The following is a 14,088-nucleotide window of genomic DNA, read 5'->3' on the forward strand; positions in this document are numbered from 1 at the left end:
TGTAAATATAATGTTTTGAACACTATATTTACATGATGCTTTTTTTCTTGGCACCTTGACCTATGCCTTTTCCAGATCTACAAAACTTAAATATGGATCCTTGTTATATTCCCATGATTTCTCAACTATCTGTCTTAAAGTGAAAATCTGATCTTGATAACCTTTATTTGTTCTGAAGATCAGGAGGGATCACAAAACCACTCTGCTTGTAGGAGTAAATTATCGTACAGAACAATTCAAAGACATGAACTTTTATAACTGAACCATTGTACTTCATACTATTAATAATGTAAATGTAAGAGACAGCAGAAGCAACTGAAATTTCATATGGCAAATAAGTAAAAAAAAAAAAAAAAATCTGGAATTGATTTATTGTAAAGTACAAATATGAAAAGAGTCAAAAACATGAACAATCTTTTTCCTGAATAATTACAAAAATTGTGAATTCAACCATTTTATGCTAATATTAGTAAAATATGTGATAAATGAAATATAGGAAAAATAATATTTCTTTAGTATCTGATGTGTAAGTACATTTTTTCCATTCATGTTACTTAGGCAATGACATTCATCTACCATTCTATAATATTCACAAAACAGCCTTGCCCACGATGGAATTCAAAATCATAGCCTGTTGGTTGCAAAGCAAATAAGCTAATCACTCAGCCATCCCAGGTGGTTAATCTGTTCACATGAATGACCACATTAGTATTGTATTTAGTCAATGCATTTGACAATCCTCACAGAAGGTTGATATACAAACTGAAAAGGACAGGTATGATAAACAGACTTGTGACATGGAATTAGAAAGTGATGATTATAAGAGGAGGAAGGTAACCATTGATGAACTGTGCAAGCATAAACAAGTGCAACATCTCACTGATTACCTAGTAAAATGTTTATAATTTTATAGTATTTGTTAAATTGTTTATGTCACTCTTTGTGTTTATTGATATATGTAATTTATGAATACAAAATTTAATATGTGTGTGTGTGTGTGTTTTATTTTATTACCATTGTTATACTCGAACTATAGTTTTATCTATACAAGGGGTAAGCCAGTTATATACATATTTCCAGGGGGGGAGGAGGATATGTGAAACATAAAAGGTTGAAAACCACTGGTCTAGAGGGTAATATCTGAGTATTTGAGGAAGATGTAAAGGCTCGATAAGGCACATATTGGTTCTAGGCAAATAATAAGTGTCAATTCAATGTTGTTAAGTGCATTTTGGACTGAGGACATTTCAAGCTGAGTATTGTATTAATAGGAATTTGCAGCAAATGATCAATGAGGCTTGAGACAGGAACAACAGCAGAAAAAGTTAAAGGACCACACTGTAAAGTGGTTAAAATTTAATTTGAATGTGGAAGAGATCATTAACTTGTAAGAATAAAGAAGTTTTTTTGCCAAGGCTTTGAAGAGACCACATCTGGACTATTGTGTTAAGCAAAAACAGTTGTCTGGTTTCTGCAGAGAAAGTCAAAAAAAGATTCTGCATCAAGTAATCAAAATAATATCTGGACTATGCATTTTGCATTGTGCCTATGGTCTCACAGAAGGACCTTTGTGCCTATGGTACTACAGAAGGATCTCCTAGGGAAGAGTAGCAGAATTTTTCAAGTCATCAGAACAGGGCAGCTGATATAAAGGAAATGTAAAAAGTACTTGTTGGAGATCTAAACAGTAGAGTAGGAAGTGAATCCACCAGGCATATACAAATATTTTGGGAAAATTTGGAGAAAAGGGCATGGCTAAGAATAATGATAAGTATCTGCTAGATTTCTGCTCAACATGTTCCAACATAAAGATATGCACAAGTTCACATGGAGAGAAGGCACAAGAAATAAGAAAAGCCTCACTAACTGTTCAGCTGATAGTGATATCTTCATGCTGGTTCAGGATACAAGAGTGTACAGAGAATTTGAAATTGCAAGCTACCATCACTTAATTTTAAGTAGGATAAAACTTAATAGCATACTGAAAAGAACACTACGTAAAAAAGTTTAAAAAAGAATTAAAGTTGAGCAGCTTTTACAGGTAAACTGAAGACTAAACTATGCAAACATTATCAAAGAAAGAATGAAATAGCTTAAAAACTAGAACCAAATCTTAGAGTATCAGTGACAAACTTTGAAAAACACACTGATTGGTTCAGCTAAGCAGATATGTGGTGACATTGCCTACAAGGATAGCAAATAAGAAAACCATCGTGGACACAAGAAGTTAAACAAGCAGTCCTATAAAAGATGAACATATACTGAAAGTTCATAGCAAATAAGTCAGTAGATGCCCTAAAAGAATACAGTGAAAAATAAAAGATAGCTAAGCTATATGTGAAAGTTGCTAAACAAAAGTCATGGGAAGAATATAGAAGGTAAATATCAGAAAGGTGACAAAATGTTCTGGAGGCTATTGAAAAAGCTTAGAAATGGAGGAAAGAGTACTGTAAAAGGAATCAAAGATGATAAAGGTAATAAAAAAACTGAAGATAAGGATATCCTAGATGTTTGGATTAATTACTTTGGAAGATTGTTAAATGAAATAAGCAATGATAGAACTGTAGTAGAAATTTTTCAAGGGAAATGCAAATAGGAATACATATTAATACTAGAGTCAGAAAAAGCTCAAAAACTTGAAATGTGGAAAGACAAACAGAGTAGATAATATTTGATCAGAAATGCTCAAATATGAAGGTATAAAAATTTTACAGTGGCTACACTGCATAATTCAGAGGGTCAGAAGATCAAATTCCAGATGATTGGAATAAAGCTCTCATAGTACCATATACAAAAAAGAGAATAAAGCTGAATGTGAGAATTACAGAAGAATTTCATTACTAAGTGTCCCAGGTAAGATTTATGTAAGCATACTTGAAAAGAGACTGAGAAAAATTGTGGAAGAGAAATTGGGAGAAGAACAAGCTGAATTCAGGATAAATAGAGGTTTGTCAGGATCAGATTTTCACTTTATCACAAACAGTTGAGAAACCATGGGAATGTGACAAGGATCTATAGATCTAAAAAAATTAAGTGTTGTAGATCTGGAAAAGGCATGTGACAAAGTGCCCAGGGAAAAGCTTTTCAAAACACTACAATTATATGGGATAAATGGAACATTATACAGAGCCAATACATAGCCTATATTTAAGCTGTAAGTCAGCAGTTAGAATTAAAGGAAATACTGGAAGATGGTTTGATGTAAAATCAAGTGTAAAACAAGAATGCATGTTATCTCTACTCTTATTCATCATCTATATGTATCACATTATGAAAGAAAGTGGCATTAAATCTAATATTAGAATTGCTTTATGCTGATGATGTACTCCCTAAACACATCCAGTGTAACTCTCCAGGATGATTCTGTAACTAAACTGAATAACAGCTGTAACAAATTTGGCATGAAAATCAGCAATAAAAAGACAAAACACTATGAAAATAGGCTGGAACACAGAAAACTTCAGCTGCACTCTGAATGAAAGGCTTACAGAACCAGTAAAATATTTCAGCTATTTAGGCACAGTTTTTAGTGAAGATAGCAAATTAAATCTGGAAATAAACAACAGAATAAGCAAGGTCAATATGGTGGAAAGCCAGTTGAATAAATGTATATGGAATAAGAGAGAAATTAGCCAAAACACTAAACTAGCAGTATATAAGACAGTGTTCAAACCAATTTTAAATTATGGATTGGAGAGGAGAAGAAGACCCCCCCCCCTTTCTGGGGTGGGTCTCCTCTTCATTATATCTTTCCTCAGTCCCTATGGCCTGCTGTTACAAAGAAGTTCAGAATCAATCACTTAGCACTGTGAATATTATATAGATATATAATATAGTCTGCTGTAATATGGCTATTATCTAAGTTATTAGCACACAAAGTGAAGTGATTCTGTAATATGGACATTGTAGTGTTATACGCATTAAACTCTACATTGGTCTACATGGTCACTTAAACAGAATGGGAGAGAAAAAGATTAGCTAAACAAGTATTTTTTGCCATGTTGGCATGGAAAAGACTCAGAGGAAGACCAAGATGTAGATGGCTTGATACAGTAAAAAGCACCTTGAAAGACAGAAATATAAGATCTGATAATATTGGAATTTTGACACATAAGAGATTAATTTGGAGGAAAACTGATTGGAAGTTAGCAATAGTATAACTTTTTTCATATAGTACTATCATAATTATTCTGTATATCTCCTGAGGTTACATATCAGGAATTTGATGATGGTGATGAACTCTACATTATCAGTGAAACATCTGTTAATTTGGAAAAATGTTTATATCAGTATATAGACATACTCTATACACTGGTGTCACTTCAATAAACAATATTTCAATTCAATTTATGAAAATAAATTTATAATTACTTTCTCTGCAGAAGTAGTGTCACTTAATTTAGTCCATATTTTCCGTTCCACTAACTTAAAAAAACAAAATTTCTTGTCTCCTCTTATTTCTATCTACTACCATTGCCCTAAATGCTTATTCTGTAACTTTTTTTTGGCATGAGTAAAACAGTCCTCTTTATGCAGCTTTTGTTACTGTGTAAAACTGCTGGTTGTAAAATAACATGACATTCAGTCATGCTATTTTATAACATTAATAAGATCCACCAATGGCATTTATGAAATAAGCTTTTTTTTTTTTTTTTTTTTGTCTGTTTCTGATTTAACAATCAGCAAAACAAAATATTTGAAGCCTTTGCTTCACATCTGCCATTTTATCATTTCTCAGTAAACTTCACTAATTTTGTTACATGAATGAATATAAAAACTCCTTCAATTAATAATAATACTGTGGTCGATAACAAACAAAAGTTGGATTATGTTTTATTAATGAGAATATGAAATTAGTATTATAACAATGAAATTAATAGACTGACAATTATCATTAGATGAAATTACATGATTACCTGTGGCATAAATATAATATAAACACATGTGAACACAGTAGAAACCAAATAAATTAAAGATACCAAGAAATTACATACCGTATTTTTCGAAAGATAATGCATCGTTATCTATACAAAAAAGTCTAAATTCGTTAAAAATGATCATGCACGGCATACATTTGAAAGGTATGAGAGGTAAATCAAATGTAATAACAAAACTAAGGTAGAAGTATTACTTAATATTTATTGAACATTACACTATTCAAATCCAAAAAATTCTTCATCAGACTCATAAGTAACAGACTTGATAAGTCTGTTACTTATCAAGACATCATACGGAAAGAATCAATTGCATTAAAAATTTTGTTTGGTATTTCTTCAGCTTCATAATTATTGTCACTGGACACCACTGCATTCCCTTGTGCTTTAATGAAACCATTTCTAAACAGTTTTCACTTATAGCAGCCCAACTTTCTACAATCCACGTAACTATCTCTTTATATGATGTTCTTCTCATCTGCCCTGTTTTGTTATATTCATAGATGCCATTCATCATCCAGTCTTCCCACTTAGCCTGCAAATTGTCTTTGAATGGTTTATTTACTGCAAGATCATGGGATTGGAGTTCATCATCATCAAATTCCTGCCATGAACCCTCAAGGGGTGTACAGGATATGATAGTACTACATGAAAAAATTACATCATTATTAATTAACTATCTACAATTTTCCTTCAAATCAGTCTGTTACTTATCAAGACTCCAACATTATCAGATCTTATATTTCTATCTTCTAAGGCACTTTGTGCCGTATCAATCCAAATATATCTTGGTCTTCCTCTGGGTCGTTTTACTGCCAACCTGGCAGAGAACACTTGTTTTGCTAATCTTTCCTCGCCCATTCTGTTTAAGTGACCATACCACCTGAGATTAGCTCTGCTAACGCATTCCTGGATGCTGACAATGTCAAGTTCTTTCCTAATATCCTCGTTTTTAATATGATACTGCCATTGATGCCACCTGTTCATGCCTATAATCTTTCTCAGGACTCTCATATCTGAAGTCTCTAGTCTTTGGTCAAGTGTTTTACTTCTGACCCAGCTCTCAGATCCATAAGTTAAAACTGGTTTGAACACTGTCTTGTATACAGCTAATTTAGTGTTGCGACTAATTTCTCTCTTATTCCATATAAATTTATTCAATTGACTTCCCACCATACCAGCTTTGCTGATTCTGTTGTCTATTTCTATATTTAATTTACCATCTTCAGTAAAATTCGTGCCTAAATAGCTGAAATGTTTTACTTGTTCCACAGGTTCTCCATTCATGAAAATAGGCATTCTGCCTATTTACATTGTCTTTGTCTTTTTATTGCTGATCTTCATACCATATCTATTACAACAGCTATTCAATTTAGTCAGAGAATGTTGCAGACTTGTAGCGGATTTATTTAGAAGTATAAAATCATCCGCATAAAGCAAAGAGCTGACATTAACATCTCCAATTTTGATATCATGTTTAATACCACTTTCCTTCATAATGTGATCCATATAGATAATGAATAACAGAGGGGATAATGTACATCCTTGTCTCACACCAGATTTAACATTAAACCATCTTCCTGTACTTCCTTCAATTCTAACTGCTGACTTACATCTCAAATAAAGACTAAGTATTGCTTGATATAATGCCCCATCGACACCATATAACTGCAGCGTATTGAATAGCTTCTCTCTTGGTGTCATATGCCTTTTCCAAATCGACAAAACTTAAGTACAGATCTTTGTTATATTCCCATGCTTTCTCGACTATTTGTCGTAAAGTGAAGATCTGATCCTGACAGCCTCTATTTGGCCTGAATCCAGCTTGTTCTTCACCAAGCTTTTCTTCCACAATTCTTCTCAACCGTTTCTCAAGTATACTTGCATAGATCTTGCCAGGAACACTCAGTAGGGAAATACCTCTGTAATTCTCACATGCAGTTTTATTTCCCTTTTTATATATGGGTACTATGAGAGCTCTACTCCAATCATTGGGAATTCGTCCCTCTGTCCAGTGCAGCCACTGTAAGACTCTTATAACCACCAAACTTCAGCATTTCTGGTCGAATATCATCTACTCCTGCTGCCTTTCCACATTTCAAGCCTTTGATGGCTTTTTCTACTTCAAGTATGGATATGTATTCCTGACTGCATGCCTGGTCAGTGTTTTTTATCACTGTGCTGTCATCTAGCATCTGTTTCATTTAGCAGTTTTTCAAAGTAATTACTCCATACTTCAAGGATATCTTTTTCTCCTGTTTTCATGTCACCTTTATCATCTCTAACTCCTTTTACAGCACTCTTTCCTCCATTTCTAAGCTTCTTCAACAACCTCCAGAATATCTTACCATCTTCTTGATATTTATTTTCTATGTTCTTGCCAAAGTCCTCCCATGACTTTTGTTTAGCTAGTTTTACACACTGTTTATCATTCTTCCATTTGTCTCTATATTCTCTAAGAGCACAAGCTGACTTATTTGACAGGAACTTTTGATATGCTTTCTTCTTTTCCTTCACTGCCTCTTTAACTTCCTGTGTCCACCAGGGAGTTCTGATTTTTTTTTATCCTTACAGACAACCACACCACATGCCTCTCTGGCAGAATCAATCAATGTTTTCTTCAGAGTTTGCCACTGAATCTCCAAGGTTTGATTCCTGTTCTCAAACTCTTTCATTTTTTCTTCAATAATCTTTGTGTATTTTAGTCTACAGTTCACATCTGAGAGCTGCTCAACTTTTATTCGCTTTAAAACTTTCTTGCATGTTTTTCTTTTCAATATGAAATTCAATTTTATCTTGCTCAAGACTAAATAGTGATCACTTCCAATTTCAAATCCTCTGTACACTCTGGTGTCCTGCACCAGGGAGAAAACATCGCTATCAACAATAACATAGTCAATGAGACTTTTCTTATTCCTAGCCTCTTCTCTCCATGTGAATGTGTGCACATTTTTATGTTGGAACATGGTGTTAGTAATAACCAGTCCATATCCTGAGCAGAAATCCAACAGGTATTTGCCATTATTATTAGCTTTGCTCTTTTCTCCTAATTTTCCCAAAATATTTTTGTATGTCTCATAATCATTTCCTACTCTGCTATTTAGATCCCCAACAAGGACCAACTTTTCATTTTTCATTGTGTCAGTTGCTTTTTCTAAAGCCTCAAAAAATTCCTCCACTTCTACCTTAGTAGAACCTTCTGTGGGACCATAGGCACAAATAAGTCTCATTGTCCAGTTCCCCATTCTCATATTTGCCCACATTACTCTACTTGAGACTGATTGCCATTCAAGAAAATTAGCCTCGTATTTTGTGTTGAATACTATGGCTACTCCTTCTTTTCCTTGATTGTCATTGCCTGAATATAACATTTTGTATTTATTGCTCAGAAAGATCTCACCAGTTTTGGTCTTTTTTGTTTCAGTCACCCCTATTATGTCGATCTGGTACTTATCTAATTCCTCAGCTAGCTCCATTTCTTTGCCATTCAGGCTTCTTACGTTGATAGTACCGATCTTTAACTCTGGTGATGTTGAGTTGGGGTTTATTTTCAGATTTGTTCCAGTAGCTGACTTTTCGCTGTTCTTCCTGGTTCCCTGACGAAAACAACGGGGGCCTTGTTTAACCGGGCGACGCCCCAGCCGGCATGAAATTTTGTCATGTTGTATCATCATTTTTTATTTTAGTTTAACCAATAAGATCTAACAGTAAAGTTAGACCTTTTGTGCCCTGTTGTAGCACCTGAAACCTCGTTTGCTCCCTTCAGATTCACAGTCCTAGAACTAGGCATGTATAAACTTAAACCTCATCCATATTCCCCAAGTGACAAGCAACAACCCCACACAAGTTTTCTCTCAGAAACAAACAAAATTTAGCTACTTTCTCTTCCCAGTTGCACGCCAAATTTTGTCCAACACTAGTGGAGGAGTGCACACTTAGATTGTTTCTTTTCATAAATCCAAAAACCCAAGTATGGGTAGGCCCTGAAATCCTTTATATTATCGTTTTGTGCAATTCTTTTCATCTTGCAACACACAGACAGTAGATATTCTCATACCTTTAGCCCTTTCACTTAACAACCCAAATCAAACATTTTTTTTCTATGGTTGGCCACAAGCACCTTCTAAACCTCACAGCATGTTTCCTCATACGTAAACATTTCAGGACTGTTTCAGCCATTCGCCATTCATGAACACTACTTTCTCCAACACTGAAAAATCTATCAGCTTCACGATTCCCTTTTTCCTTTGCTACTTCAAACTTGAACTGCAATGTGTAGGATTTTCTCCAAGAAGTACTTCTGTCTTCCATGGGTAATTCAGATCTAATTACAAAATATAAACAAATGATTTACTTTATAAAATATTTTAAAACAGGATGTACAGAATAATCGACCACTGTTACTAGCAACGCACGTGCTTTTAAAGAATTCTGCGTCCTCTGTCTGTACTTCCTAACTCTACTGCTAGTTGGCGCATGCGCGTTATCCATACATCAAAAGGAGTGATGAAAATGTTGAGGATGCACATTATACATTAGGTGCGCGTTATCCATCGAAAAATACGGTACTTGGTTCAATCCTTTATCCAAGTGTAAGCAAACAAAGTTTGTGCCTGAAACATAATCAGGACTAGGGCAATTTCAGGCACAAACTTTGTTTGCTTACACTTGGATAAAGGATTAAACAAAGTATATCATTTCTATGTATCTTTAATTTATAGTATAACCAAGCAGAAAAACTTCCAGAAGTAAAAATTCGATGCAGCTTAAAACATTCCAAAGCACATTACATCGATTTTTTACATAAGTCCCATGAGAATGTTGTAAAAATAACTTGTTTGTCTCTGTATATTTTGTACTAGATATTTTTGTAAATAATCCTTTGGAAGTTAACTGTGTATACTGCTTTAATAAGAATATTTCAAGTGTTAAAAAAACAAGGCAATGTTTTGCCGCCGGAGCTGTATGTAATAAATCTACATAGCAGCATAAGAAAGGTTGTTTATGAAATTTTTGTGTGTATGTGAAAGGCTTACAAGCTCTGCACGTAAACACATCCGAAGTCAGTCAGAAAGGTTCAAAGAACTTTCCGATGGCCGGCAACTTACAATCAAAACAAAGCGGAGGAGAACAGAAAGCGGGCCGAACATGAAACTTAAGATGAAAGAATCATGCCGAATTCTTTGGGGGGGTTACAAACTTCATGCGAGGTCTCTGAGGAGGCATAATAAAAAGGGACAGAGCCAAGCCTATAAAGCTTCTTGGTTCGAGACATCACTATAGGGGAGATGACTTCCAGACCAGAGAGAGAGGGCTTCCAGACGTTACCGAAGAAGGAAAGGCTTCCAGTCATCGCCAGAGAGAGGAAACAGATTCGGGAGTCCATAAGAGAGTCAGTTGGTGGCAATTACGGTCATTGGAGGGGGGGGGGGGGGGGCTGTTCGAGCTATTGGAGACGGCAGTTGTTCACCATGGGAGAACAACCTTTTGCCAGTCATAGTTCACAGCCCACTATTTTCCCGTTGAGACATATTACTGAAGCTAGACATTCCTGAGGAAGCTCAAGATCTGAATTGAAAGAAATGCCATAAGACTGTAGTGAAAGACTTTTGATTGAATGTGCAATGCTGAGTCTTTTGTAAGTTAAAACCTTTTGTATATTCCCTCTCATAGTAGGTTGTAGATGGACTTTTAAGAGATTGTTCAATAGTAGTAAGAATTGTCATTAAGAGAATCAATGGCACATTGGAAGTTGATATAAATATTGTAAAGATAACTTAACAGAGAGTTAGCTAACCTCTTTGCAAGTAAACTAGAAGTTTAATAAGTTGAATTTATAAGCGGAGAGTAAATTAGATTGTGAGTTAAAGAAGTTAATTAGTGTTAAAGTAAATAGGTTATAATTTATGCTAAAGATTTTATAAACAGATAGAGAAAGCAATCTCCCTAATGTTTAAATTCATGTATATTTCATAATAATGTAAATAAATTGTTTTGTTCTTTTTTGTGTCTGTTTGTTTAATTTTACAACTGCACTGTTCCTAAATAAATCGGACTTGTGAGCGGGAAACTAAGTGATATAGCTGAAGCATAAAGTTAAGTAAAAGAATAGACCACGACTGTTTGTCGTGGTCTATTCTTTTACTTAACTTTACGCTTTGGTAAATTTACGCTTTACGCTTTGGTAAATCTTACCAAATGACTGTTTGATAAGATTTACCAAAGGAATTTGTGTTAGAGAGAGAAATCTGCCAGCTGTATTATTGAGTTTTATGCTAATTAAATGATATTAGTGGCGCAGTCTAAATTAAATAAATTTTCGAGTATCTCAGGCATAAGACTCGTAGGGCGAAGGGTAGATAAACATAGTATGTAATAACATAAGCAAGAAAGAATCAGAGAGAGAAAGCGCGTACAGCTAACTTAAAATAACGGCATATAAAGATCTAGATAATATAGAAAGTATAGAGCAAAAGACATTACAAGGAATAAATAAATAATAACATATTACAAATAACAGCATTAGTTCACAATGGCTCAGCAAGCATTTATACAGCAACTAGAAACCAAATAGTTAAAGATATTTAATAAGTAAATATTTTGGACTAGATAATATAGTCTGTTTTCAGTGCAGCTAATTATATTAAAGTAATTCAAGCGAGGAAGAACATTAACAATTAGCTAACCACTCAAAGCAGGTACTGATCACTACAGAAAACAAAAATAACAAAAAATAGAGGCAGCAGTTCATAAGATTTCAAAGAGAAAGTGTGATAGATCAATAAAAAAAATTAATTACATCTGCTTAAGATAACAACTTTCCAGATTTCCAACAGAGATAATCTTAGTCCCATTTAAGTTAGAATATAACAAAAGTCTCAGAGCTTTCTTTGAATAATCATTTCATGTTTCAAAAATCTTCTATAGGCGAGCTGTATATCTTTCCAAAGGATCCTACATTCAATATCAGCATCATGCTGAGCTAGACCAAACTTCTGAGAGTAAACAAATGCACTTCTGGTTATCACTAATCCTTTTCTGCACGGAACAGCTAGTTTTTATAAAATACAAAAGATGACAGCCACAAGTGACATGATAAAGTCCAGGCAAAGACAGAAATGAGGATCTATCCATGGCAGAGGTCATAAAACTAAAAAGTTTATAGGGCATAAACACAGAGACAGGATAAAAGATAACTCTTAAGATCCTTGCAATATGCTCAAAAATACCCAATATGTATGGAATAGTGACTGTTCTTTCCTTAATTCTATACTGAAACATAGCTATAAGAATAAATGATACATTAGATGCTAAGAGCATTAAATCTGCTGAGTTGCATCATGTTGATTTTGATGGAAATTCTTGTTATAAGGCAGTATATTAGAGAAGTAAATAATGTGAACTCTAAGTACCATTTTTTAATGAAGCCATACTTCTGCATAGGATGATAAGTAAAAAAGTTGGTTTCCAGTAGACCAAGCTGGAATGAGAGCAAGGAGGCTCAAATGAGGAGGATGTCTAAAAAAAGACGGTCTACCATCCATCTCCACAGTAAACTTGCTAATCTGAACTCACTGCTATATGAGGTCATCATCTGGAATGGGAAAACTGATTTTTATGGCTTACCTAAGGTTCACAAAGAGGGGAGTTCCCTTTGGACCTTATTGTTAACTGCATTATTGCATAAACCTATAAAACTGATAAAGGTTTATTACAATTACTGAGAGCTCACACCAGTCTATATCATTCATCAAAAATTCAGCTCATTTCCATAACGAGACCAGGGACATTCTACAAAAGACAGATTTCATGGTCAGTGTGATATTTTGTCATTGTTTACAAACATCCCCTTGGCTGAATACTTTGTTTGTTATTTCAGAACTTCTTTACTGATATTGTTAAGCATTTTGACTGTCATGAACTCCAATTATTTTAGCTGGTAGAATAAGATTTATAAACAGACTGAAGGCAGTCATGAAAAGTCCTCTTTGCTCTCTCCTCTGTCCAACTATTATTTAGAATTCCTAGAGGACACATTGTTTTCACTAATTGATCCTCAGTCATCACACTCTGGGTCAGTTACTTGGACCCATCCCGAAAACAACTTAATCACATTCTTACAGAAAATTAATAGTATTCATCTTGCATATTAAGTTCTATGGATAAGGAGGTTGATAGTAGATAACCATTTTTAGAACTCCTCATTGAACCTCTTTTGTCTATCTTTCCAGCTTGGTCTACTGGAAACTAACTTTTACTAGCAGATACCCAGACTAAGCACATGAACCTTCCAGAAGTATAGCATCATTAAAATGTTACTCAGCAGAGCTCACTATTTGCTTCTCTGATACTGTTTTATAACATTCGTTTCTCAGTTCAAAATCCTTGATACAACTCAAAAGGATTAATGCTCAGCATTCAATGAATCATCGATTCTTATAGGCCAATTTCTTAGAAATACCACTATGGAGAGAAAAGTTCCCATTCCATACATGTCAAACAATTTTAAGCATATTGCAAGGATTTTAAGAAAGTCTCATCTTGTCCCTACATTTGTAGAGGCAAGATGAAACTTGACACTAAACATGAGATATTTTAGAAAGACATGCAGCTCATTTAGCTCACAAAAACACCATTTTAAACATGAATTGTTTAAGGAAAGCTCTGAGGTCCTGCTGCATTGTCTTAACTCAAATCAAATTTTTTTTTTTTTTTTTTTAAACAACGAAACCTGTGGTGCGTTCATAATTAGAAGAAACACACGTATAAACCACAGTGAAAATTATTTAATTGTAAATATTTCATCCTAAGTATCTTAGGACATCATCAGTACAGTATTTAAACAAATATAGGAATAACATACAGTTAGGGCGCATGATTACAATAGAATCTCATGAAACGTGCTAAAGTAGTACAAGAAAAAAAAAAAAAAAGTTAATTATTTAACACAATTTTGTATGATAATTTCCCATACTTTAGTAATAGTAAGAACATCGTTGCGGTTTAGGTTTGGTCTGTGTAGTAGGGCCTCAGAACTTTCTTTGTATAAACGTTCATGTTTAAATAAAGATCTATGTAAAAGTTTAGCCTTTTCCCAATGGATCCTATGGTTTGGATTTTCAATTCCATGTTGAGAGAGGCTAGATTTCTGCGG

The 14,088-nt window shown here is 34.2% G+C and overlaps 1 protein-coding gene across 1 annotated transcript in view; it reads right to left on the minus strand.

Annotated features, from left to right (window-relative positions):
* The window catches only part of Alg3 (Alg3, alpha-1,3- mannosyltransferase), a 74,025-nt gene that overhangs the window by 32,269 nt on the left and 27,668 nt on the right, over nt 1-14,088 (minus strand). The window lies entirely within an intron of this gene.

This window comes from Typopeltis vanoorti, chromosome 4 (assembly GCF_054136105.1).
Source record: "Typopeltis vanoorti isolate ZY-2024b chromosome 4, IOZ_Tvanoo_1.0, whole genome shotgun sequence".
In the NCBI taxonomy this organism is placed as follows: Eukaryota; Metazoa; Arthropoda; class Arachnida; order Uropygi; family Thelyphonidae; genus Typopeltis; species Typopeltis vanoorti.